This window comes from Chiloscyllium punctatum, chromosome 28 (genome assembly GCF_047496795.1).
Source record: "Chiloscyllium punctatum isolate Juve2018m chromosome 28, sChiPun1.3, whole genome shotgun sequence".
Classification (NCBI taxonomy): domain Eukaryota; kingdom Metazoa; phylum Chordata; class Chondrichthyes; order Orectolobiformes; family Hemiscylliidae; genus Chiloscyllium; species Chiloscyllium punctatum.
In genome coordinates, this window is record NC_092766.1 from 21,984,834 (window position 1) to 21,989,937 (window position 5,104).

The window sequence follows — 5,104 nt, forward strand, 5'->3', positions numbered from 1 at the left end:
GTGTGGTGCACATCCGTGACTCTATAACTCGATGAAGAATCATTCCCACAAGTTCAGCTGTGTCAGAATCCAAGTTGCGGTGAAAGCCTGGCAATCTGCTGAGGTAAGTTCGTCTGGGTCTCTGAAAAGGATATGGCGAATTCTTTGGATCTTGACAAATTGCTCTTCCAACAACTTTCGTATTTCATGAATTCAGTTGCTTTACTATAAAAAGTGGCGCCTGTGCCGCAGCTTTGATGGCCGAGAGGTTAAGGCGTTGGTTTGGAAATCCAATGGTGCATCACTGCGTAGGTTCGACACCTGCTCAGAGCATGTAGTCGTTTAAAAGTTGGGAATTTGCTTGTAGGTTTTGGGTTTCGTGGAGCTTGAGCTTTCCCTTCAATCAAAAGTAAATTTTCAACTGTGAAAAATCCGAAGTAATTTCAAAACTGACCCAGTTATCTCATTGGATAAATTATATCTCGAGACACAAAAAGCCACCAACTTCCAACACGAATAAGTTTAAACACATTTGTCGAACTATCGTGAAATTTGGATGTTCGTCAGGAGGGGGCAATTAAGCAAAGCAATGCAATGCATTTACCTGCAGGTGATGAATGCTTTTTATTAGGATCAGTTGAAAGTCAAGCTGAGATTATATTTCAGACACACAATTTGTGATTATTCTAGATTATAGAGTGACAGAGTCATACAAATGTAGAGCGAAGGAATCAGACCCTCATTCCAATTCACCATGCAGATCAGACACCCTAGCCTATTCTATTCCCGATTGTCAGCACTCAGTCAATATCCTGCTGAATCCTTCTTATTCTTTGAAACGTCCAGGTGGCTCTTTAATGCTTTAATTGTTCCAATTTCCATCACTTCCTCTGGCAGCTCATTGCATGCAATTAATACCATCTGCATGAAAGTGTTAACCCTTCGGCTCCTTGTAGAGCTTTCAAGTCTAACCATAGATCCATGCCCTCTAATTCTGACGCCACTACCCGAGGGATAATACCTGTTCTATTTATCCTATTCGTGTCCGTCATTATTTCATAAACCTCTATAAAGGCCCCCCTCAGCCTTCGATGCATGCCAGCATTCTCAGCCTCTCTCTATAGCTCAAATACTCCAACCCTGGTAACATTCCTGGCAATCTTTTGAGGACCTGGTCAAGTTTCACAACATCCTTCTGATAGGAAGGAGACCAGAATTGCACACAATATTCCGAAAGTGACCAAAGCAGTGTCCTGTATTGTCGCAACATGATCTCCCATCTCCTACACTCAATGTTTTGACCAATAAAGGAAAGAATACCAATGAGCTTCTTCACTGTCCTGTCGACATGCGGCTCCACTTTCAGTGAATTATGAACCTGCAATCCAAGGTATCTCTGTTCAGCAGCACTTCCCAGAACTTTACCATGAAGTGTCAACTCTAAAAAGCAGAGGAGACCATAGATGTTCCCTGAAATGGTCTGCAATTTTGCACTATGACTCTCTGATGCAGAGGAGACAGCACCACGAGCAACGGATGCAGTAAGTCAGGTTCGAGGAAATCCAGGTAAATCTTTTGTGCATTGTAACAATTCTTTGAGATCTTGCATGATGACAAGACAGAGTAGAGTAGAGAGAGCGTATAGTAGCTTTATTTGTCATTTCTACCATATACAATTTGGTACAATAAAAAAGGAAACAGCTTTGCTCCAGGATTAAGGTGCTATTTAAACACACAGAATACGTGACAGTAGTCATACGCAAGACAGGACAAAATGTATAAAAAGTGCAAAATCTGTAAGGTTGCGCAGTAATTTCTGACAAGAGAAGATAATACACACAATGGTGGACAAAGAACAATGCAACAATGAATGATCATTAATAAAACATTGTTGTTTGCAGACATTCAAAAAGTTGCCCAGAAATTGCAAATGGAAGCGAATGCGATCATACAGTGCAGAGACGTTTGAAAGCTTGGAGGAAGAAACAATTATACAGATTGGCTGTGGGAGACTAAAGTTTCTTGAACTTTCTGCCAGATGGCAAGAGTGCCAAGAATTTGAATCAAAGATGTGTGTGGTTGTCCAAATTGCTGTTACCTTGGGGATCAGTTTGGGTTTTAAATTTATTTGATGGAGGGAAAAATACCCCGATGATCATCTTAGCAATTTTCACTATCTCTTGTAGGTTCTTACAATCCGAACTGACGCAATTCCAAAACCATGCAGTGTTGCAGCTGCTCAGGATATTCTGCATGAACCCTCTCTGGAATGCCTTGAGGACAGCGTGTGTGAGAGGGGCTTTCCTCAGCCTACTCAGAAAATAGAGACGCTGCTGTGCTTTCTTGACTATATAACTGGCATTGTGGGACCAAGTGAGACCACCCACCAGATGCGCGCAAATAAATCTGTGGCTCTTCACAATCTCCATTGGAAAGCCATCAATGTCCACCAAAGCATGATGGCTCTGTGACGTCTTTAAGTCAACAGCCATCTCTTTCGTTTTCTCCACGATTAGAGACAGGGTGTTGGCTCAGCAGCAGTCCTTTAGCTGTTGCACGTCCTCTCTGTATGCTGAATCATCAGTCCTGCAAATGAGATCCACTACCGTCATGTTAACAACGAACTTAGTTATATAATATGAACTGGACATCGTTGCATAGCCGCGTGAAATCAGGGGGAAGAGCAGTGGACCAAGCACACATCCCTGGAGAGCGCCGTGCAGAGTGCGATGATGTTGGAGATGCTATTTACAATTTGGGGATGACTGTGGGATCCAAGTCGGTAAGTTCAGGATCGAGTTAAAGAGGGAGGCATTCAAGCCCAGCAGACCCGGCTTTGCAGTCAGAGGATGAGCAATGACAGTATTAAATGTAGAAATGAACTGAATGTACAGTAATCTGACGAAGGTGTTCTTCTTGTCCAGATGGAGATTTGGAAAGATGGCATCATCTGTACAGCGATTGGAGTGACAAACAAACTGCAGAGCTTCTTTTGGGGAGGGGGGGGGGGAGGGGAGAGCAACAAGGTCATAATATGTCACATCAAAGGCCTCTCGGAACAATTCATGATGGTGAGTGATAACGTAACGGGGCAGCAGTCATTGAGACCGGGCACTGATGACGTCTTCGGCACAGGGACGATCATAGTGACTTGGAGCACGTTGGAGCAATGGCACAAATCTGGGATATGTTAAAGATGTCCGTGAGAACCTCTGTCTGTACGTCAGAGGATCCTCTGAGCAGTCTGGCATGAATGTATGTGGTCCAGCAGCCTGCTGTGGATTAACTATGCTTTAGGTTTCCCCCATGTCAGTCGTGGTAAGAGACAACACCTCGTCCTTGGAATGGTCTTCCTCACGGCAACAACTTTTCATGGCCCAAACATGCAGAGATTTGTTAAACTCATCTGGGATGGAGGCATCACCAACACCAGCAGGCGATGCTGTGCTGTGTTTGGTGATGGCTTTAATACTCTTGCATATGCTCTGCATCTCACTGTCCTGAAAAAGGCTGCATATTCTCTGGACGTGTGCGTGTTTTGCCTCTTCGATGGCGTGGCACAGATTGGTCCTCGCTGTTGTCAATGCCAGCTTGTCACGTGCTCTGAAGTTAGAATCACGGGTCCTCAGCAGTGCACGCAAATTTGTGGTCATCGAGGCTTCTGGTTGAAGAGATCCTTAGACAGAGTGACGTCTTCGTGCCCTTGTTAATGAAGCAAATCACTGATATTGTGTTCTTCTCTAAGTTGGTGGAGTCACAATCGGTTGCTTCCTCATCAAACAGGTATCAGGTAGTGTGCACAAATCAATTTTGAAGAGCAGAAACCGCTCGTGCTAGCCAGGTTTTCACCTGCTTCAGAACTGGTTTGACACATCTGATCAGCGGAATTAGCATAACAGTGATGTCGTCTGAGAAGCCAAAATGCAGGCAGGCTCTGCCCTGTTTGCATTGAGGAATTTTGCACAGACAATATACGGCATGCTGCCCGCTCTCAATACAATGCCCATTTGCTGATATAATTTAGATTAAAGTAGATTCCCTATGGCGTGTAAACAAGCCCTTCGGCCACACCAAACCTCCGAAGAGCAACACACCCCATCACATTCATCCCTGACAAATGCACCGAACACTACACGTAATTTACCATGGCCAATTTACCTCAACTGCACATCTTTGTAATGTGGGAGGAAACCAGAGCAGCTGGAGGAAACCCACGCAGAAGCAGTGAACGTGTAAATGTCACAAGGATAGTTGCCCGAAGCAGGAATTGAATCCGGGTCTCTGGCGCTGTGAGTCAGTCGTACTAACCACTGAGCGACTGTGCCACCCAGAAAGCACGGATTTGAGATTTGCATGGTTAAAATCTCCAGTAACAATAAAGAGTCACATCAGGGTGTGCATTATGCAGTCTGCTAATACCCTCATACAGTTCACAGAATGCCTCCTGATCATTAACACTGCAAGTAATATAGAGGTACACCCCAACTATAAGGACAGCAGTGAATTCCCATGGCAAATAAAATGGTCTGCATCCAATAATCAGCAACTGCACAAGTTATGAGCAGTGACTGTAGACTTGCTCAGAATCTTTGCACCATTTCGTGTTGATGAAGACACGGAGACTCCCACCTCGAGCCTTCCTGCGCAGAGTTGCATTACGGATGGCAAGAAACAAGGCAAGAACATCCAGCTGGATGGAAATGTCTGGACCTCTGTCGCGAAGCTATGTTTCCATGAAAACAAAGACATAGCAGTCTCAGCCACAGTAGAATGAAGTCCAACTTTTTGTCCAGGGAGGAGACATTGTAGAGTCCAATAGTCGAGAGATCTGACTATCATGGGTTTGTTTTAAGTCCAGCACAAACTCCTGGTCAGGTTCATTTTCGGCCAGTTCCTGGACTGTAGCAGTGTTTGCATAATGTAAAAATACTTGTAAATACTGGGTTTCCTGTTTCCCCCATGCCGAACAAAACTGAAATTAAGTCGCCCTAAGTCAGGAAAGGCCGCTGTGAGGTGAGGTGTGGCAGTAGCTGTTGCACCCTGAAAGACCGAGCGCAACTTGGTGACTGTTTCAGAAGCATCCATGTTATGCGCGCCCATACCAACTCAAACATCCCGTTTCTAG

General features: G+C 44.6%; 1 non-coding gene across 1 annotated transcript; it reads left to right on the forward strand.

Moving 5' to 3' along the window:
* Positions 1-230: 230 nt before the first annotated feature.
* trnas-gga (transfer RNA serine (anticodon GGA)) lies at positions 231-312 on the forward strand. Its single transcript has one exon. It is a non-coding gene; the product is annotated as a tRNA-Ser (tRNA).
* Positions 313-5,104: the final 4,792 nt, after the last annotated feature.